This window comes from Eleginops maclovinus, chromosome 20 (genome assembly GCF_036324505.1).
Source record: "Eleginops maclovinus isolate JMC-PN-2008 ecotype Puerto Natales chromosome 20, JC_Emac_rtc_rv5, whole genome shotgun sequence".
NCBI lineage: Eukaryota > Metazoa > Chordata > Actinopteri > Perciformes > Eleginopidae > Eleginops > Eleginops maclovinus.
The window spans coordinates 8,006,061-8,030,126 of NC_086368.1; the positions used below are offsets into that span (position 1 = coordinate 8,006,061).

The 24,066-nt window shown below is 38.3% G+C and overlaps 1 long non-coding RNA gene across 2 annotated transcripts in view; it reads left to right on the top strand.

Annotated features, from left to right (window-relative positions):
* LOC134882864 (uncharacterized) overlaps positions 1 to 23,842 on the top strand; it is a 37,921-nt gene extending 14,079 nt beyond the window's left edge. Inside the window, exon 4 of one of the 2 annotated variants that reach the window (XR_010168201.1) lies at positions 23,414 to 23,842. This is a non-coding gene — a long non-coding RNA (uncharacterized LOC134882864). Of the gene's footprint in view, positions 1 to 2,203; positions 2,576 to 23,413 lie in introns of those variants that run through there. The other variant, XR_010168200.1, reaches the window with a different exon arrangement.
* Positions 23,843 to 24,066: the final 224 nt, after the last annotated feature.

Below are 24,066 nucleotides of genomic sequence, written 5' to 3' on the forward strand. Positions count from 1 at the left end.
CTTTACTTTGTGTTCATGCAGTCTTTCCCCTTTTTCCTGATTTTCACTCCATAGAAAGCATTTGCTCTCTGTTGACTCAATATTGGTGCTTCTTTTGTAGTCATGTGAAATACTTTGTGCTTAATTGTTTTAGATAAAATAACTTTCTGATTTAATTTAGAGCAACTCCATCTGAGAAACGTATGTTGATTATATACCTGTGACCTGTATAATTCAAGGTCTACCAGAGCAAATTGATTCTATGACTGGCTCACTAAACTTGTTTTATTCAGCACATCTCAAGAGAGGGAAAATTAAAAAAATAACACATCTAATTGAGAAGAAAAGAACAACCATGATGTTCGGCACACTGATTATATCTCTCCTGCTGGGGGTCTGCCTATGTGACACAGTGTGCTGTGAGTTAAAGTTAGACCTTCTATAGGTTGTGGCTTACTGTGACTTCTTTATGCGCAAGCTAAACCTTCAAGTTAGAGTGAAAAATAACATTTTTTTCTTGGATGTTTGTGGCTCATTACACTTAAGCCTGGGGACAGTAATCTATGAGATTACAAATAAGTGGGCCTTACCGCTCGAAGGCAGGATCTGTGCCTTTTTGCGTGGGGAGAGGGAATTTGGCAGACTGCTGTCAAGCCAGTGCATCACAGTCCTTTTCCCACTGCAGTGGCTCATCACAACAACAGAGAATAAAAGAGAGAGGGAGAGAGAGAGAGAGGACGACAGAGATCTTGGAGGAAGACAGCTTACGCCACTCATGGTTGGCTTACTCTGCACACTTGCTTCACATTTTAGATCCAAAGCTCATACTGAGCATGGCTCAATAAAGCACTCAAGTCAGCAGGGGAGACTAGATGTGCTGTCAGTGTCAGTACATCCAAATGGATCGTGACAGTAACACATAAGTGTGTACAGATGCAATGTCTCCATGCAGAATATGAAAAGGATGTCAACATTTGGGGTTAAAAAGAGTGTTTGAAACTTTTAAGATCCTGCTACAGAGAGAGTTATAGAAGACCTTACTGCAGTACATATATAGACATCCTTTGGTTCTGGAAACTTTTTTTATGATACATAAGTATGTTGAGGAATTGCAAAATATAGTGTCACTGTTGTGCCGCTTCATTTTGTCTATCTGTACTGTCCCTTTAAAAAAGTACTATTTAGATTTTTTTTTTTTTTTGTTTTGTTTTTACGCTTCAATTCCTTTGGTAAATGCCGTAACATAGTGACATGACTATGTTACACTCACACTTCTATTTGCTAGAGCTCCAACTCATTTTACGTGATATGATAAGTGATGGGACATCTCTAAGCGGTTGACCAATCACAACAGAGCCGGCCAGCTAACCAATCAGAGCAGACTGGGCTCTGGTTTCAGATGGAGGGTGAAAAGAGGTGCTGCACCACAGGCAGTACGAGGAAAATAAAGACATTTTTTTGAACATTAGAGCAAGTAAACAAGTCACAGTAGAGGTACAAAATGTAAATATGACCCTGAAAGTGAGCCCTTAATAATGTAAATTTCCCCGCTTTGGGACAAATAAAGGATTTTTGATTCTAATTCTTTAAAAAGGAGTGCACATGTAATCCATATATTCTCCATAGTGCAGCAGCCATTATTTTCCCCCTTTTCAAGCCAATGAGTGCATGAGAGCAAACAATTGTGTCTGGCTACAGGCGATTTCCATGTGACTTGATATCTGTGGACATTAGAATAATACCACAGCCTTGGAAGAAAAACAGATTTATGCAGACAAAACAGAACTTTAATTAAACAGGGCTCTGGGATTAGTATCACTACTATCGAGGTGCCCTTGAGCAAAATACTGAAATAATTCACAATTGCACAGATGGAGCTGCACAGTGGTCAATCACAATCCTTTGCAAGCAGCAGTGCGATGCATGCTGTGGTTTGTTCAGCCACAACTCTTTGACTGAAAGGAGACAGAGAAAACATCCATCACAAAAGCCTGGATGATAACGCAAGAGGAAGTCATGGCCTTGTAATGTATCACAACAGATTGTACACGTTTAAACACCTCTATCACTAACCTATATTTGGACATTAATAGAGAAGTTAAATACAGCATCTACAATGCCTGTCACATTTATGGAGATTTCACTCTCCCTCCCATTCTGTCTGTCTCAGCATTCATTATTAATCAGAAAATGTTTTTTTTTTGTGATCGCTTTGATAATCAAGGTTGCTGAGGGGAGCGCAGACATTCAACATTTATAGTTTGAGCATGGACTACTCGGGGGACAAAAGTGTTAATTAATTAAGTAAGGTGAACAGAAAGTGCTCGGATGTGCTCAGAATCCAGGAGCCCCCAGACCCTCCTAGATGCATCAGTAAAAATGGATTAAAGCCATGCACCACCAAAAAGCGATTCATGTGTTTTTTATACTTCATTGTATTGTCATCATTATACCAAGTGTTTAAAAATCTTTTAGAAAACAAAGGTTATAATGGAAATTGTTATGTATCAATACAGGAAATATGTTTTTGGTTGCTTATAGAAATATGAATACAGTGCATGCCACTGAAAATTAGAACGGGATGGCGCTAAAGTAAAGTCACAAGATCATGAAAATTATCATAATTAATCATGTGGGAACATACATGTCTGTTCCAAATGCCACTGCAATCAATTCAAATTATTATGTCTACTCATGTGGAAACTAACAAATTGTATCAATGTTCATATTTTTTCTATTTTGACTAATCTATAAAGACAATAAAGAAAAAAAAGATGGAAAAATGAAGACGTCTCAGTTTAATAATCAACATACAAATGAGGAAAAAACATAGCACTTAGCATAGTAATAGAATCAGCTTTTTCCAGTTTAAACTAATTAAAAGAATGGCGACCCCCAAAAAATAAACAAAAATATGTAAATTAGATTAGATGAGATTTATTGTCCCAGTGGGACATTTGCCTCACAGCTGGTACACAACAGATTTGCACATTTCGAAATGGAAACACAGGAAAACATTGAACGTACAGATACAACATACTGCATTAACATATGGCAACATGTAAAAATAGGCAGTTCAGAAGTGCATGTGTTCTTCCACATCAGCGAGGCAGCAAAAAAAACTCCTGCAAAGGCAAATCCTTCTCCATTTAACTTTCCTGTATCTCCGACCAGAAGGAAGTAATGTGAAGTGTTGGTTTGCCGGACGTTTGATGCCATTTGATATTGTAAGTACTATGTATGTGATGGCTCTGAGGTTCGTATCAGATAGACTGAGTGGGAAGGCAGAGGATGTTGGAGACAGTGCACTTGATGCTGGCGAGTTCGTTTTTGTTAGAGGTAATATAGTTGTTTGGGCTGTGCTAGCAAAGTCCATAGGGTCTTGGCTCAGTTCACATCCCGACAGACCAAGTACTACTGAGGTGTCCCTGAGCAAGGCACCGTTACCTATACTGCTCCCCGGACGCTGTACATAATGTCAGCCCACTGCTCCTAACACTAGGATGGGTCAAATGTAGAATTTCAATTTCCCCTCTGTGGGACGTTTAAGGGTATTATTATTCTTTTCTATACATAATGAAAAAGCAGAGGGAACACTGGCATCTCTGTACGTCAGATGTGCCAGTGACCAGTTATTTAGTCTTGTTGACGTTTTGAACATTATGATGGAGTTGTTGTCATTGAGTATACTGTCACATACATTTTGCCAGGTTCTGTTTACACATCTAATGTTTCGATTTTCAGGTTTAGGTTATTTGTTTCATGTATAGTTAAACATCCATGTTTAGATTTGATGTTGAGTCATGTATCATTGTTGTTAATTCACCTTCACTTATGTTTAGTCTCATCATGCACGGTTAGTCACTTCCTGTTTTATTTTGTATTTACCTATCCTTCTCTTTACAGAGCCCTTGGGTACGGTCGAATAGTCAGTTTAGCTTAGGAAGGTTCCTAACAGGGCGAAATGACCCGGAAGTACCCAAGTGGCCGCCATGATAACACCTGTTCGAATTCTCTAAATGATAGGAAAGGAGCTCCGAAACTTCCTTTATAACCTCCTTTAGCTAAGGAAACACTGGACTTTCCTTTACGAAAGGAAAGTCGAAAATGCTGTCCCACAATGCCTTGCGGCCGCAACATTTCCTATGACACAACATTCGACCGTTCACGGAAACAGCCGATCGTGACCGAGAAATGCGTTTCATGAAAGTAAAGGCCGATATATGGTTCAACGGGTTAGAACTAGTGCGTCACCTCGATGCAAGGTTACAATTTTTGGGAGGTGCACGCAACGACGAAAGGAGGGCCCGCAACGACGCAACGGGTCTGTAAGGTACCTTGCTTTGCGGCGACGTTGAACCACATATCGGCCTTAAGGGCTGTGATTGGTCCGCTAAAACGACAAACGTCATTTAAAAAAAAAGCTAGAATGGACCAAGCAGAAGAATGTCTGGTGAACGTCTGGTAAACAAATACAACGAGCGACGACGATAGACGTCAAAAGAATCTTGGTCAGTCTTTACAAAAAACATTGTGCCCCCTACCATTGTGGCGATGAATTGCATTGCTTCACGTATACCCGACGCAGAACTATACATGTTCATGGCAACGCGTGGACGTTGCGTTACGTCAACGTTGAACCATAAATCGACCTTTACGGTGCTTATTAAGCAGTTTAAAATGTATGCTGTAACTTTCTAAAGTGCTTTGTTTTGAACGTTCAACACTGTATTAATCAAAAGGAGAAATATGAACGTTTACTTTTTAACTGAAATGATCAAATAAAGTCCACATTTCAGTGTTTACTGAGCTGTGTGGGGTTTCTTAAACGTTTTAAAACATGTTTAAATGGTGATATACAAAGTGATAGGTGAAGGCATAACTAGTTTATAATAAACACATTTGTATTTATTTTTAGATATTTCATACAATCGTATGTATGGGGATTCATGTGGGTTAATACGCACGGACTCGAGGTTAAGCTAAGTTTCACTTTACTGTTTTTATTTCAATTCCAACCTTGGGAATTAAGAATATATATATCACTGTTGTCCACATTCATAACGCATAAAACAACACCATCAGAGCACGGTGCAGAGTAGAGGCGCTTTCAGTAGTCCGCTTTATAGAGAACTGTAGTCCCCCACAGCAGACGCACATTAATAACGTCTGCTGGCGCATCATAAATACGTGGGATAGTGTAATTGCAGTCGGAGCACTGCAGTCTCTAGTCTTTGAATTCTCCTATCGACTATTCCTTAACACTGACTTTTCACGCAAAGCTTAAGGAATAGTAGATAGGAATAGACGATAGGAGCTGATTTTTTGACAATTCGTCCTTAGCCTTTGACTTCATGCAATTGTGTGTTTTCCCGTAGTTATATTTTCAGCCCCTCCCTTGATTGTTTCCAACTGTGTCACATTACCCATTCAGATAGCCCTTGTCTCCCTTTGTTCTCTGCCAGTTTGTCTTGTTTCATTTGTAGTCAAGCGAGCCAGTGTTATTTCAAGTATGGAGGTTATTTGTCTGAAACTAAAGCAAGATTACTTGTTTTTGTAAATGTTCCTTTGTGAAGTTTTACCTCTTCAAGAAATATTTTTTGTTGTAATTTTGAACGAGTCCTGCATTTGAGTCCAAATCTTTCAATCACGTTCCTGATATTGAAGAGTGAGAGAATGTCAACGCCAAATGTATTTCAATTTAAGATGTAACATTACAGTGAAATACATATTGCAATTCACCCTTAACAAAATTGAGCTAAAAAAATACAGGTCTGGGAATAGCTAAATACTGTATCTGAGTAAAGCACAAACTAATTAGAGTACAACTACACAAAGAGATAACACGCTTGAACCAAATACAAGCATGTACTTGACTGGCAAACAAATTGCATCTGTAATTTGGCACTCCACGTCCTTAACTTCTTTTCCAATGTACCTGCTGGTTTTGGCATTAAGGTGTAAATTATGTTCAGCTAATGGGACATGGATTCAGATGAAACATTTGAGGTCATAACACATAAAGTCTACACCGCAACTGAAAGCCAAGATGATGTATTTTACGAACAGTGGGAGAGATGCCCGTGGGCACAAACAGATAAAGAAAGTCATGAGATTGCAGCAAACGTGTGATTGATGTAAGCGAAGCCAATTTCATGGGTGCCATAAATGCCCGGCAAAGTATGCTTCATGCAGCTATTTTATGAATAAAAGAAGAAAAAAATAAACTTTGAACATTTCATCGACCAGAAAAGTGCTTTTTTAATGTAAGTAAAGAGAGTGTGTGTGTGTGTGTGTGTGTGTGTGTGTGTGTGTGTGTGTGTGTGTGTGAGCTGACTGAGATGGTATGAAAATGAAATAAATGTTAGATTTTTGTTGAATTGCTTTTATCAAGTTCTGTCTACCCATGCATCAGAGATGGACCTTTACACCTCTAAGAGATTAGAGTCCCAGCTCAAGTCCTTTGTCAAGCCAACAAATATGTTCATTCAACAAGTATGCATGCTCGAACACAAGAACGATGGTGTACCAGAGGCCTCCAGTGACCCTGGGAAGTCCAATAAAAGATGAGATTGAGAGCATAATGTAGAAGTACAACCAATAGGTATTGTACAGGCATTTCATCATTATATATGTGTGTGAAAAAATGTCTCAGCAGAGCATTTCTTTATACTAATCTGTCCACCCTTTGACATTTTAAAAGGCACTATTCGACCTTACCTCAGTTACTTAACAAATGGCACAAACGGAAAATTATGTTCTAACAGGGGCTGCACACTTTGGACCCCCTATCCATCTCTTTTTTTAAAAATATTTTTTGGGGCAACCAGTGCCTTTTAATATGGTGCAGTTCAGAGACGGGGAGACAGAGGGGAGGACATGTGGCAAAGGGCCGGATTCGAGCCTGGGTCCACCGCACCGGGGATCGAGCCCCAGTGTATGGCCGCCTGCTCTACCCACTGAGCTATACGACGGCCCGGCCCGGCCCCCCCTCCCTATCCATCTCTATGTCATCCTTAACAGGGTTTGCCTCTCTGTACTGCAATGCTTTTCCTTGCTCAAGATTATGTGGGTTACATACAAAGTGATTGCCTGAGCTGTATATATTTTGTGTATCTCTTTTTGTAGTACACACTATAAAAACAGCAAAAACAAGAAAGAAGACTGCAAATGACTGCAGTTGTTTCAGCTGAGAAGAAGTTCTTCACAGTTTTAGTTCAACATGTACCTCACCCAAACAACCCAAACCTGTGCAACAAGTGTTCAATTTGTTGAGCAGTGAAGATGCAGGATACTGACAACACCATCAAGGTTAAAAGGTCTCGGAACTGGAATTCTATATTTTACAGCTTACCAATACTGAGTTCCGGGTGAAAAAACTGAAGTTGTGAGCAAAATAAAATAGAGACTGGAGAAGCTTGAACTAAAGCTAAGCTGATAGCAGTGTTGTAGTACTTGAGTCCGGGACTCGGACTCAAGTACTACAACACTGCCTGGCTCGTGAGCTAAATTTAGAGACTCGTGACTTGACTTGGACTAAAGCACTAATGACTTGAACTCGGACTTAGACTCAAGCATTCGGAATCGCAATGACTCGAAAGGACTCAACTTTGTCATTAAAACCCTGTGGTCGACTAACGCGCCGGTGTATTTTCGCAACGTTTTCGATATGTTTCTATTAACATTTATGCCACAATACGGCGTAGAAATGTTGCCGGAATCGGTAGACTCTCTTCTTTTCCGATGCATTCTCCCGCGAGATCCTACGTGATTCACGGAGCTAGAGGGCCAATAATAGAGGTTGACGCATACATCTTTCTGAATGATGTGTGTGTCAAGCTCTCTTATTCGCCCTCTAGCTCCGGTGCAAGGGAGCGTTTTTCTGCTTCCATGTCATACATCGCACATGACGTCACGTCATGTTCTCATTAAAAAAAGAAACTAACGTGAACTCAGGTTTAACCGCGAACAAAAACGACCCAATGCCCCAAAGAGAGCTCGTTTTGCGTTCAAAGACTTCACGTGCCATGGCAAAAAATGGAACGCAAAATGTTCCCTCTGTTCGAAGACGATTGAGGAGACAGCGGGGACTACCTCAAATTTCAACCTGCTCTCTCTCTTACACTAACTATCTCGCTCTCTTACACTTACTGTCTCTCTCTCTCTCTTACACTAACTGTCTCTCTCTCTCTTACACTTACTATTTCGCTCTCTTACACTTACTGTCTCTCTCTCTTACACTAACTGTCTCTCTCTCTTACACTTACTGTCTCTCTCTGTCACCTGGTTAAATTGACGGGTTCAATACTTATTTTCCTACTGTTTTTGTGTTAAAAGCATGTTAAATAAAGCACATTAGAGTTTTGCATTTCTGTGAGTGTTGTGTTTTTCAAGTCTAAGAACATCTATGCTTAACATTGGTGCTGCCAGCATTTTTGTAAATAATCTATTCATGATAAAATACATGGTTATGTATGTGCAAATAAAGCACATTAGAGTGGCATTTTTGCGAGTGTTATTGTTAAGAAGACAGGAGTGTAGTTATGAGCAACGAGAGTGCGTTAAACGGTAAAATGCATATGAAAGTTCATAGCACCCGCCATTAAGACACGCCTATGAGCTGCGGGACCACAGTTGTGTTTTTTTAAAGTTTAACAACATGTATGCTTACTTTAGTGCTGGACTTGCCCTCGGACTTGATCAATAGGGACTCGACTCGGACTTGACTCGGATGAGTAGTGGACTCAACTCGGACTCGACTTGGACATTTTTTTAATGACTCGGACTTGAACACTGGAGACTTGAACCTGGACTTGGATTCGAGGCATAGTGACTTGACTACAACACTGGCTGATAGCATAAAATAACAAAGAAACGTGTTTGTCGAAAAGGAAAAAGCAACATATGTTTAGCTTTCTTTAGAAGTTAGCATAATGAAAAGTGTTACCGCTACTCAAATAGTTTATAGTACATGGTCAATAGTACAACGCATATTCATGTTATTAAAGTGTTGTGAACTTATACCATGGCAGGCATTACATAAGACTCAATCTCCCAGGATCCTCCACCTTTGTCAAAACATTACATAACTTCCTGCAACCTGGAAGCAAAGGTGGTTCTCTACATCAGATGGTTATCTGATAATACTTATTAGAAGCAGATTCATCTTCTTTTAAAACTACATACTGAACACTTGCCTAAATGATTCACAGTTAGTCTTTAGCCAGGTTAGCATGCAGCAGCTACACTTCACAGTAGCACCAATGACTGATAACAATCACAGAGGCCAACTTTATCGACCTTCCAACAGAACAAGCTGTTCAAATGAGCAAAGAATCAACTGACATCATGCAGCAGCAACATCAGAGTGTGTGAGATTCATCAGCTTATCTAAAAAGCTAAGTAACCTCTTTCTAATGGTTTCACTGGGCAAAGCATTTAGCTTACATTTAGCTTACAAGGATAAGTTAGCAATTACTGATTTAATTTCAGTTAAACACAAAGATGGTGCCCCATTCAGGTGCTTTAATATAAAAGCAGCCCTAAAATGTAATAATTATATTTGATTAAAACAAATTCCTCCTGATAGCCGTGTTAATGACTTTGAGCTACTGGATCTACTTAATTGTAATCCCACCTTATTATCAACCCCATTATTAATCATTATTAATTTTCAACACTAACCACTTATACCAAACCAAAAGAAAAGGACAGCTGCTGGGGTTCTTCTGACTGTTATCTCAGTATGTGAGGCAACATAAACCTTTCCCATTGTCCTCGCCGAAAAAACAAAACAAATAACGAGAAAACTCATAACCCTGAGAAAACAAACAAAAAAACAGATCAACTCGGTTCCAACTGCATTGGGCCAGAGGGGCTGTATCCAGAGTCCTCACAGGGTGGTCCTTAAGCAGGTTATAGGAACTGTTAAAATGACCAACAACTAAATGAAATACTATTGGTGCAACATTTCGTTTAATGTGACAAAGGGACCAACTACTCTCAGCTTCAATGGGACAAACAATGAGAGCAGTTGCATCAGTATGAGAAATGATCCACTGTTTATGCTCTTAACAAATATAAATGCATGATTTCTGAATGAGATGCCTCTCTGACTACCAAATGGTTATGAACTGAGCAGTGCATATTTGAGTTATCCTGGGAAGGAAAAGAAAAAAGGTCATACATTGGCAAGATAGGAAGGTAGTACTCCTGATTTTGTGAGGATCCTAAGATTATTAGTGATGGTGTGATTCCATTGAAGTTTTCTGTTCAGCAATACATAAACATAACACAAATACCTTTTACTTTGTTGTTCTAAGTATGGATTCATGGACATTAATAATTTCCACTCTTTATCCTGTCTTTTTTTCTCAATGGTTGCTTTTCTACCATCATGGGAGAATGTGCTAATGAGCAGATGGTTTGGTGTGCCCAGGTGACGGCTCGACAATAAGATATGTGTATGTCAACATGTTGCTTGAAAGAAATTGGCTTGGCTGTTCTGATGTCTTGGGCCTGGTGATTAATTGATGTATGATTAACAAAGCCGTCAGCTTGAGCTCCCAGGACAGAGCTGGACTGCGTTTATTGAACATATTTCTGCTGATCTGGGAAACATAGGATTCCAATTGTGGTAACCATAGCAAACCTTGCTAGGTAAAAAAGGTAGAGCCTAAAAATGCACAGGAATATTTCATTATGAATCTTTCTAGAGAATAATCACAGGTGGGAGATGTAGATATTCGACTTAAGTATAGTACAGTTTAGTAATACTCTGTTACAAGTAAAGGTCTAACATTATTGACATCAAATTAAACCTGGAGTACCTAAACTATGAGTATTGATTAAGCAGAATGGTCATTTTGATAATAATGTATATTATTGGATTCTAAATAATGATTCATGTGTATATCATTTTGAAATGGAGCTAACTTTAATGACTTTTTACACTGCCAGGTGTCTTAATCCATAATACATTATAATTCATTTTTTACTGCTAAAGTAAATTGGCAAAATAACTAGAAAAAAATCCTTTCAAATCAATATAATGAGAAAAAAGGTAAAATATGTTATTCCAAATTGTAGTAGAGTGGAAGTATGAAGAAGCATAAAATAGAAATACTCAATTAAAGTACACGTACCTAAAAAGTGACCTAAGTACAGCTCTTGAGTTAATGTAATTAACTAACTAATGTTAATGTACTTTATTTAAATAAATAATTATATACACCTACAATAAGCTTGTAACTCTTGTCAATGCAAACAACACAATTGCAAGTATTTCATATTCATGGTCCTTAATTCAAACACCTTTGAAAGGAACATTTCTAAATATATATATCTTTATTTTAACATCTCCCACATATCAAAGCACTGGAAATAAAGCCTCTTGTAAGTATATCTATGAAAATACAGTAGACTTTTAAGACCCTGTTTATACATTCTGAGATAGCAGTCGCTTTATAAAACTGTCTAAATTCTCTAAGTTGTTAGTAGTTACGGGTGAAAAACTCTACTCCCAGACTAGCTTGTCACAACATGTGCAGATAAATCGTTAAAGCCACAGCTTAGTTGCAGAAACATTGCAATAATTTTGCCAGGAAGCCAATAGGAAATTCAATTTATTTAGACAATAGCTAGATACCAGTGTTCATCTCATCTCCAAAATGCACAATATCACAGTACGGCTATTTTATTTTTCACTGTCAGCTACTTTTATAGTAATTACTTTCTTGTAATATAACAAATCTGTCTGTATGGATTTCAGGCACACAGTAAGCTTCTAAAACACACAGTGCAGATCCTCTGACAAGCTGTGGGTCTTATGGTTTGCTCTGCAGTTATTGATTTAGTTTCTCTTCATGGTGCTTCTCAGGCCCGTCTGTGGTAAAGTTGTTCAAAAAGGTCATGTATAGGATCCTGACATCTCACCCACTAAACATTTCAAATCCAACAAAGTTTTAGACTTTCCAGCTGAGTTTGTACACTCTTAAAATACAGGGGCGTTATCTTGTTATTCTCAGACTTCACTATAAGTATTTGCCCTCCTGCTTATGACATTATTGACAGTCCCTAACAACCCTGTCAGTCAATTGATAGCTTAGCAGTGATGTACTGTACAGCATGTTGCCTGCAGTGCCTGACTCATCACCCTCTCTCAGACTTTATTTATACATTTTCTCAGAGGTCATAAGGTTTTACATTAAACAGAAATGAGCCTAGCATTTCACATGTGCCATCTGCAGACTCTAAATGACAAAGTCTGGCAGTGGGTGGAGAAGGTGGGAAGAAGGATTGATTTGATGCATGTGAGACTCCACAGGAAAATCAATATGCTCACCGAAACCCAAGATTGACTTAAGAGCACATGCCAACCACCTCTGAGCAGTGCTGAGAGCAAATGTCGACATAGTTTGTTATAGACGCTCTGAGCTGATAGGATCTCGGAGGCCTGCTTTTTACTCCAGCACATCGCCTGCCCGTAGGACACTCACTCAACTCCTCGCCCAGTTGGGTTGGAATAATATTACAGAGGTGGGTGGCTAAGATATCACACTCCCCTACTATGTTATTGCTGTCAAGCTCCAGCATGTGTCAAACTAAGCTCTTTCTGTGGGCGTTTGGTGAGCAACTCACCTTTAAACATTCCTGAAGAATGAGACCATCAGATGGATTTTTCCCTTTCATCTAAGGCTGTGCATATTCCTCTTTAAAATGTTCTAAATTCCACATGGTATTTTTTATTTAGACTTGAATAATAATGAGTAAAGCTTTAGATTACCAAACATAAAAAGTTGCTCTACTTTGATGGTAAAGATTTATGATGGAAAAATAAAATGTACGGCATGGATTATTAGAAAGGGCTTTTTCTTGAAGATGGTGTCAGAAAAGACAGCAACTATTTTGCTTAGAATTGTTGCTTATCTACAATATAAGGCAGTTGGGGAGCAGCTCGTTATTTTCCATCAGTGTAATTGATAGTAATAGAGTGGTGCAGTAATTTGTTTAAAAACCCGGAAATAAGATAGTATTTTAGCGCAAAGTCATGTGTTTGTGGCTAGAACCCTAAAATAAGGTCTGTGGTTAAACAACCTGAGGAGATTTTCATGTTTTGTTTGACAACATTGACACTGATTTACCGTTTTACATTTCAACACTGGCTTAAATACGACAATACATAAGGGGAGCAATGGACTCAAAAACATAAAAATATGGACATGAAAAGTTACTTTTTTTCAGCTTTTGTTATAAAAAATCCCTATTCATCTTCCTCAGTTTCAGATTAAAGTTAATTATAACTCCAGTGTTTCACTGTTTAAGTGAACATTTGGAGGCACCTGCCAATCACTGTCCTTCACTGACAGCGCTGTTTATCTGAGCATTCAGCTCCTGTCCTCCCTGAAATTAATACCAGGCCAGGACAAAGTGGCTTCAAACCAAATCGGTACTATAATTGCTTTTTAGGGATGAAATGTATTCTACACTTTGTAATAAAATGAATCTTCCTAGTTATGGCAGCACTTTGGAAAATGTTAATGGACGGCAGAAAGCCCACGGGGATGTTAACTCCAGGCGAGTAACCCAGGCAAAGTCTGAGCGGAGCAGAATTACAGCACATTAAAGGTAAATCTGGAGGTCATCGCCTGCACTGTGAGGCACTCTGTGTGTGACCCTATAACCCCCCCTCCAAGATTTTTATAGATGGGAACACTTTAATTTAACTTCATCATTCTTTCAAATTCATTGGCAACACTTTATAATAACCATCATTAAGAAATGATAAAGTATTTCTCTGTTACAGAAAATTAAGTAACAATTATTCATGGTATTACTAGTCAATTCACTCTTTGTATTATTTATTCGTTTTTTTGATGTTATATATAATTAATTTATATATCCTATATTGTAAGATAGATAACATGAGATGATAAAAATGATATCTAATATTTCTATATTTTACATATTATACAAGTATTTGCAAGGGATAACTTGATGATATGTAATCTTTAAAATAGTTTTAACTGTTTAATACTACTGTTTATAGATCTATAAACAATGTATAATATTAACCTTTTACATAGTACTAACTGTATTTCTATATTATGTTTGTTGCTGCTTTATATTAACCATTTAGGAAGTTGTTGTATTCATTAGGTTCAATTGAGTTGCAGTTTCGAACAGAAAACATTGTCACATACTTGATAGTATTTAAGAGCACATACGTGTGTCAATAAACTTGTAAAATGATCTACATTATAAGATAATTATTTGTAATTAGTACAGTTATTGAACTGCTTTCAACAGTAACAATAACCCTTGATAAAAGTGAAATTAACTATAAATGTATCATTTATTAAAGTTAGTTTCAATAAACTGTTACCCATCGTGAAATAAATAGCTTAACGTGTTATAGACATTAGACACACATTTTACAGTGAAGGCTTTGTACAGCTTTGTGATTTAAAAACGAATGTGTGAATATCACAATCCAAAAACATCCACTTCAGATTCAAAGGCATTATGGCATGATAATGACAGCAGGATGTAAAAAAGGTCTTTCATGTCTGATATAATAGGATTTCTATTTAAGAGTGGAGTGGCACCACGGTGCCAAATCTCCCCCGAACACTAACCTGCCGTCAGTACAATCCTTTTAAAAAACCACGAGGACAAGAGCTCTGTCCTTTCATTGTTGCTCTTCTCAAAATTATCTGAGCTTTCATATGAGCTTTTCAAAGTATGAAGTGCAAAATCTCCCATCCTACCACAGAGAGGCTACCTCTACATCCTGCTCATTACCACACCATTTGAGCAAATTCTCTTATTATCTCCCCTTTAAATTCCTGCATTAATTATGTGTTTAATTCCGGCCAAAACAGCCCTTCAACTATTTTTGCAGAATATAGAATCCCCTGAGCCGCAGCTACATTTACTAATTGCTTAAGATTTAAGACTAATGATCGGGATTTTTACTCGGAGCCCTGTCAGATCTATTTACAGTCGTTACTGTCACAATGCGTAGTGAAAGAAAATATATATTTCAGTGTTAAACTGAGGCTGCAAAACAGTAAACCCCGCAAAGCAGTTACAAGCTTATACCCATTTTTTCATTACCAGTATTTCATTTACCTGTAAAAGAAAAGAAAAACAGTAAAATGTGTTTTCATGCGTCTTCTTTTCAGCCTGAATGACAGTGACACTGCAGCAGCACTGAAAAGCCCATCTCCACTTTACTTAGATGGAATTTATAGAAGTCATGTTACACATTCTGGGGGTGTATTTCAACTTGTCAAACCGTCGCCGTGTGAAACTTTACCACCAACCAATTAAGCTGCCTGGAGCTGCAGTAAACACATAGCCAGAGAGATATTTGTTACCTCTTGTTTATTGAATAATTAACATCCTTTCCTAAAATGGATGGCATATAATTTCATGAAAGTGTATGAAATTAAGACAGAGTCGATAGAAATCTTGCAAATAGTTGTGTCATGTAAAGGGTTTAAAATAGTTGATATTCATAAAAAAAGAAGGAACCATTGTGTTAATTTTGAACTGCTATGTGATTATGTGATACTTTAGTCAAGTTTTTTCAATAATAAAGGGAAATATTTATACTTATCTGTTTAGTGAGCTCTGGCTTCTGCTCATTCCTTTTTTCGCCACTGATCTGCTGCCAGTGAATAAGTGCATCACTGCCACACGCCCTCTTTCATGCCAACTGATTTCACCCTAGGTGACCACCAACTGTCAGTGTGGATGCCACCCTTATCTGATTTGATGGGCCTCATACAAGATATGTTAAAAGAAAGCCTCCATTTTCTTCCCTGCTCTTTTGGAAGAATACAATCCTGTGTGTGTGTGTGTGTGTGTGTGTGTGTGTGTGGTGTGTGTGTGTGTGTGTGTGTGTGTGTGTGTGTGTGTGTGTGTGTGTGTGTGTGTGTGTGTGTGTGTGTGTGTGTGTGTGTGTGTGTGTGTGTGTGTGTGTGTGTGGGCTCGGGTCACTGATTCATTGCTCTTTCTGCAAATGACTACAAAGGAGCTGCAGAGGCACTCATGTCCCCTGTGGTTTGTTCACTCAGGGAAGAAGTGGGCAAGCAACATTAGAAAAGCTTAGATCTGACAGATTGGTTGAGGATCACTATTGAATCAAGTAGCAAAATTAGCTCAATACAATTGCAATTACACTACTCATGACAATTAAGGACTGCTTCTTAGAATATTAAATCCTTTACACAAAATCAACGCAACTATTTAATTGAGCAAATTCTCCAAATGCCAATACTGTTAATAAATAATTTTGGGTTGATGATATTTATGGCTGAATTACTCTGCAAAAAGTGAAAGTATCTTGAGTTTTAAAATCAGCATACCCTTTTGCTTGACTTTGACTTTGATTGGTCTCACATCATCAGATGACATAAGAAATGCAATACTCTCCCTCTTAAGCACTGACACAACTTTTCATAGAGTTTAGCAAGTTCTCAGGCAATGTAGCGCAGCGCCCATTTGTCCTGCACACCTTAATCTTCTTTCTAAGAGGTATATTTAGCTATCAATAGGGAAAGTATATTTTGAAGGGACAATGCGTTCCCTTCATGGCATCTGTTTCAGGTTGGTTTAGTGTTTGTCTTTCCACAATTAAGCTTTGAACGGCTGAATATGTGTTTGATCATTTTGCCAAATGTACGTCTGTAAGACTCGTTGTAGCAGGGCTTTGTTGTGGGTTAGCCGAGACACAAAGAGAGGAAATCTGTCAAAGAGCATAGAAAATATTTTCCTTGCTACATCCATTCATATCCACCCAATAAATAATACAAATAAATTGCTGATTTATGTTTATGTTTGTTTTGCAGTGTGTGTTTCCTGGTTTTTGTAACCTGGACCTTTGCAATGTAGGGAAAGACCCTGAAGTAAATATAGCTCTTCTATGAAAAGCAATCATTGTTTACTGAAGGTTTACTGAAATCTACTTATTCAATACCGAACAGGTTTTAGCTCTAGAAAAAAAAACACTGTAGGGTCTGTCAATGCATTGTTTTATCAATATTTTCAAAACAGCATTAGAAAACACAAATGTTAATTGTGGAAAATTCCAATGTTGATTGGATAGTATTCATAAGATGGCTGACAGGTGCAACTGTGTTACTAAAGCCCAAGACATTTCTATTAGCATTAACCCGCTGCAGCATCTAAAACAATGCAAACATGAAAACACAAATGTGCAAAAACACATGCAAATTAAGAAAACATCTTCCCCAAACATCACAACACATGTGTTGCATAAACAAAGCACTTTAAAATGTTAAATTCAGCAAGAAGCTCTTAAAACAACGGGAATGTGGACACTAAAAACTAATGCACACAACTGGGACCGAATCTCTGGTTAACGTTCACTGATCATTGGCCAACTGCCACTGTTGTTGGAAAGTTACGTAAACTATAAGGTTGGCTTATTTTAACAATGTGATCGGATGATTCCTTCCGATATTATTGCAGATCTGCTGCAAGCTAGCTAGCTAACGTAGCTAACCTAGTCATTTTAATCAGAGAACTTTTAATATTGACGAGAACGTTCACTCTCAAAACCGTTCCGGTATGGTACTGCACCTGGGGGGCGCTGGTGGGCCAGTGCAGAATGAATGTGGTCTTATGGAGCCCCACCCATAGATTCCTACATTTCTTTGGATATAATTTTTTTTTAAATCACTGCTATAGTTTTTTAAACATGGAATGGATAATCCTCACAAACGACACATAGCTAGTATTTTATATTCGCTTGATTTTGACTAAAATTAGGTTTTTGTAAATCGGATGACGTCATGCGTGATAAATTGCTTTACGGCACCTTGTGTCTCTCCTTCCCTTTCCTTTCCCTCGCAGCAACAGCTGCATACGATCGCAGCTGATTTGGCTCCGTGGGACTGATTTGAACTCGGCTCTACATGTTTTGAAAAGGTGTGACATTATTTGATACTCATAATTTACAAATCGTTGTTGATGTTCTGTGGACAGGTACCACAAAGCGTATTCTTCGGTCGTAACCAGTCGTGAGTTCTTCATTGACCAATCGGCTTTCATTAGCCAGATGCTAGCAGAACCTGGGTCGCAACTGCCCAACCTGTAAGAAAACAAAAGGCTATGACCCCCAGATTATTCCACTTTTGACGAAAAATCCCTGTCGACCTCTCGGAAACCACAGTAGTATTTTGGATTTTGTAGACGATATGCTAGGAGAATGATGTAGCTAGCCGCCTAGCTCCATAGGGGTCCATGTATTCTGCACTCGCCCGCGATCGCCCCCTAGGTGAACTGCAGCCAAATTCGGCACAATGGGGGTGAATAGAGAGTGAAGGGGCTTTCCGTAGACGGGCTTTGTTTTAATATACTGAAAAGACACGTACAATTATGAAAACAGGGTTAATGTGCCAACAGGGACAGTTGGACAGCTTTATCATTTTTTATTTGCAGCATTTGTGTTTGCAGTTTCGTTTTTGTTCCTTCATTTGCATGTGTTTTAGCACTAAATGTGTTTTTACACAGGCATCGCTTTTTGAATTACATTGCACGTTTCTCCTAATGGAAATGTTCTGGGGCCTCATTTATAAAGCTTTGCGTAGGATTCACGTGGGAAGGTGGCGTACGTAGGACAAAGCAATAAATATTCATTTAGACTGACTGCCTGATGACAATCGTAGGAAATGCCGACAGAACAGCTAAACAAAAACATTTCACACCGAGTAAGATTTTAGTTCTTGTTGGGGAGGTGCAGACAAGTTCTTCATATTGTTTGGTGGACGCAGTTTGAAGAAAGAGTTGCACCATGTGGAGCACTCTGTGAACGCTGCTGCCTCAAAGTCAGATCGTCAACAAAATAAATAAATGCAGTCCGAAAAAGTTAATGGCAATATACACACAGAGTGTTTTTTGCCACGGGCCGGGGACAGGGACGCACCCCCTTGATAAGAAGCTGTCAGAAATTATCGGGGAATCCCTACGGAGTCATGACTTGGAGGGAGAGGGGGGGGGTTACACCTGTGCGTCTGGCACTGTAACGTACTCTTCTTTCCTTTTTAGAAATGATATCAAACCAAGTACAATCTAGCTGGATTTGCACATGTACCAACAGTTGGGACTTTGTTTACAAAATAAATATCTGTTTATTTGGTGGTTTATGTTCCGACTGTCGATCAGCTGTGCGCAGCATCTCCACTGCACCCTGTGCGTCTCACCCCCCAGCAGCAACTCTATCAACCAGTTAAAGGCAATAAACAAAGTTCTAAAATGCTTAACAATTTAAACACATTTCCAAACATAATAACTGTATATAGTACAACCATGCACTCGTAACCAAACGGGGTCAGTTTAAACGTAATTCTGTCTTTCTGTTTACCGCATCATTTATCAGAATACATTTCATCACATGTAACATAACATATTCGAAGGGGGGTTCAATAACATATCCGTATTTATTTATTTCTCAAAGTTATGATATTGTGTGCAGTAGCGGTGCGTGGCCAATTTTACAGAGGAGGCCAGAGAGATCGTAAGCTACTGAATGACGTCATACCCATGTCAACAATGTGACTAAAAGTAGCATAAATAAATCAGGACAAATGATTGCAGCTGCTGCTATTTATTGACACCATATCGCAACAAGCTTAAACAAACACAACACAACACAACACAAAACCTTACACCCATATTTGTAATGTCAATAATACACTGAACTGTAGCCTACAGGTGGCCTCACATTCTAAAAGTCTCTGACGGGTTCACACCGCTGTCCGCAGGATGCTAAAGTGAAAGCCTCGGCTGTCACACTGCGTAAAGAAATAAAGTAAGCTTACTCACTATTTGTAGAGAAATGCCATTCTCCTATCCTTAATGGTGGCGAAATGATCTGTGACCCGGTCATACAGATCCCCATGCTGGAGCGGTCAAACAAGAGGCATGGCCAGCAGAAAAGACAATTTAGCATTACACTCCCTGTTAGCCAGTCCGTTCTCGTATAGTTCCCTTCACAAAACGTCCGGGTATTTCCTTTAGCTCTTCCCTGAGTAAGGTCGAGATTCGGAGTGGACCTACCCTTCTGTTTTATTTTTAACTGAATTTCAAACGGTAGTTTAGTGAAATCGTTTCTCAGAAAAAACTCTGGGTCTCCGTCGCCATCCATTCTTACTTTCTAACCTTCCTTCACGGTTAGCAACAGCATGGTTGTGTGTGGTTACGTACTTACGTATTAGTGTAGGAGGCACGTACAAGCTAGCCTCCTCATTTTTTTAATTTTTACAGTTTGATTGACCTTGATGAGCGTTCGGTGACAAGCCGAGCTTCAATCTGATTGGCTAAAACCCTTAGTAGTAGTGGAGGCCAAGTTAAACGGGCCTCCTTAGATGGCAGTATTTCACCTATAGGGGCGCTGTTTTGCTCGCTCAAAGAAAAACATGACATCAGGGAATTAAACACGGCATATTTGGAACCTAAAATGTGCGTCATGAATCCCAACTCATGGATATTTTTTTATCGAATATAAATGAGGAGGCCACGCCTCCCTTGGCCTCCGGGAGAAAACGCCACTGATTGTGTGCACTCAGGAGTCTCAAACAGGCGTTTGCCCATTTTTGCAATATCTGATACATTTAGATTTATGGTGTTATTTCAAGTTTCCCTCCATTCTTCCTTCTGCCAACGGTCTCGTGCTTTCTCATCTCTCCCTTTTTTTGTGCGTACGCATGGGTCAGATTATGCGTGGTGGACGGCACATTTCCCGTCAAGTTGTTTTTTTTTATAAATCGCAAAGATTGCTTAGACATTTTCGTTTATAAACAAGGCCCCAGGGCGGTTGTAAAGCATTTGCACCTGTCAGCCACCATACAATCTCCCTGGAAAACCGGAAACATTCTAATTCATGTCAAAAATACATTTTTTAATTACGTATATCAACACACCTTTTACCAAGGCAGAACATTCTTGCCCTGACACTAAATGGATGGCTATCACTGTGTGTATCTATCCTTTTAAACATTTAACACCCCAATGAGTTTTATTCCATTGTAGCGCTTAGAGCTCTGACTTAGAAAATGTAAGCGTATCCCTGGAAAATCCGCCTGGGTTCTGTGCCACAGTGTCCACAAAGCCAGCCCAGTCCTCAATGAAATTGGGGCTCTGGAGAGTATTGTTTACTGGCATGTTGAATAGACTTTGAGGATAAACTCCATAATATTTTTGGACCAAACCAATCGCAAGAGTATTCTGGTTTATTTCTGTTGTGAGTTTTTCAACTCCTTAATGGTGTATTGCACCCAAAACACATCCAGCGTTTTTGCAGCAACTTAAATGCACCAAGATTTTCCTCTTGTTTGGTAATAAGAAGTATTCAGCCTGCCATACTTTACCTCCATTGTATTGTTGATTTCAAGCATCCTTCATTCAGTAATAAGGTGTGATTAAAATTAACTTAACATAATTGCGTGTCCCTCTACATGCTTAGATTAAGTGGCAGTACTCAGTTCTGGGCAAAAACATCAAAGATGGAGGATTCTAATGAATTCCTCTTCAACCGTCACACATGATGTACACAGCACCGCACACACAGTGAAATTAAGTCTCTGTATTTAACCCATCCTAGAATAAGGACTATATTAAGAAACCAGATAAGTGGCCTAAATGAGTTAATCAAAATACATTTAAAATGTTATTACAGTAAATTACCGGTCTTAAATATACTAGCAGTGTTAGGCAAAATACCCATTAGAAATAGGGGATAACAATCCATATGACAGCGTGTGTCTAATGCAGTTTGCCAAATGAAGTGAGTTAATGCAGACACCATTTGACTGTGAGGATTGTTCATACTCTCCGACTGCTCAATGCATACCACCAAGCTTGGGGAGTAAGGTGTTACATGTAACAGGATTATGTAATCAGGATACAAAAAAAGATAAATGTATGCCCTTCACAAAAATCTGACACTGTTAGATTTCTGAAAAAAGGATTACTAGCAGGATTACAATGTTACTACAAAAACTAAAAGAGCATATTGTGTTTGTTGTAAAAGGAGCAGATGTAGCCTACTGTTCTTCTGTAGGCTACACGTGTGAATCTATATGCCTGCTGCCTGAATTTGCTTTATGGTTTTCCCTTTCTTTGTTTATTTTTTCTTTTCTTTATTCAGTAAATGCACTTATATGTTCATAAAATAATGTAGGGTAGCTTAGCTGTATGTATAAAAAAAACCGGATCCTTTTCTTTTAGCTTTATTTCTACTTTTGTAGTTTGTAGTGTGTTCTCATGTGTTTCATTGTTGGTGTATATTGATAAAATGTTCAGCACAAAAACACATGTTTAATACAGTATATATATTTTAGTTTCTTCATTCTAAGATTACATTGTCTTACACATGTAAAAACAAATCGTATTTCTTTCCTCTTGTATTTATTTGCGCTGCATTTGAAATTGAGTTAGTCCAAAAGTAACGGAAATTAATAAGGTTAAATTACTTTTGATACTCAGATAAGTTTACTAATACGTTTTTTATTTTCCTACTGGTAACTGTAATTCTAATAAATAATAAATCTTCATATTGGCATCACAAAGCTACATCAGCCAGTTCAAAGTATGCAAAGAGATTGGAATATTCCATTAACTCCCTTCCCCCGTTCATGTCTCAACATCAGCCATGGCTATTACATCAGTCAGGACATTAACAGTAGGGTGAGGTGGGGAAGAAAATAGATTTCATATTTGACAGGTCTTATCTGCCCTTCACTAAACACATTTGCAGGTAGGGAAGGATATGGTAGATTAGTCAGTGCATCATGAGGAAGATGAGCGACAAGGGCAGGTGCCAATAACGTTATGCCAGATTGAAAATTTAGAATTTCACCGCAAATGTAAGGTGGAGCCACACCGGCCGCTTAGCTGACACCGCTGCCTCCAACAGCAGGGGCCCTGGGTTGGTAAATAAACTGCATTTCATTTAAAAAGGAAGCATAAGCAGTGTAATGTGTCTATATGTGATCTGTGCAGAGTTTTTTAAGACATGCAATAATTTAATGCATTCATGGTATTACTTACACTTCATATGATTAAACAAACCTCTGGCACTTAGCTTTTTTAATCCTTGCCCAGAGGAGATGTATTATGAGGAATTAAGTAACACAGCTTTAGAGTTTATTTTCAAATTTATTTTTACTTTTTAAGCCATTTCATTTAGATTTTTTTCTCTCAATTTAGTCCTTGCACATCAGCAGCATTCAGTAGCAGTCCCATATGTACACGAGCAGTTTTAAACTTTTCTCACAAAAGAACACCCGGCTGTTCCAGACAGACAGAAATGATACAGACTGCATGATAAAAATGAGCAAATAGGGATGTAAATAAATAAATATTTCAAAAGTAATAACTGCTTTTTTCTTTCATACTGTGACAGGTTTTGCATGTACAGCAGTTACCTGGTTTTGCTACCTGCAGCTGTTAATACATCTACATTTGGGAGAGGAAAACAACAACAGAGACGCAAACTGACCATCTGCTCATTATTCCAAACTGCAATTCAATTTGCAGTTAGTACTTTATCTGATTGTCATTTTAAATGATGTGTTTTAATAATTTACTTTCTCTGATGTTTTTATTCTTATAGCAGTTGAAAAAAAAGCAATAACTTTTTCATCACCCTGAAGACAAAATGAAAAAAAAAAGACAGTAGAGGGCTTTAAAGCTATTCTTCACTGAACATATTGGATTTTCTTTTTCTAACCAAACATACCACATGATTCATATAATTATTATATTACTCCACAGGCTTCAATCATCCATGAATGATGTACTGAACATGGATAATGTACATCTGGGTAAATGCAGTTGTATTACAATGTAAGGAGGATTTAACATGAATATATATTTTATACAAGAAGCCAATATTCAATAAATAAAAATCCATGCACCCATTAAAGTTTATTTATTAACAAACATTATTCTCATTTTTGTATTCCATACCCTTCCTCAATAAGTCGGTTAGGTTAAGGAAAACAAACGTTTTGGTACAAGAGGCTCTATATTGCTTTTTGGGCTTTTCTCTTTCCT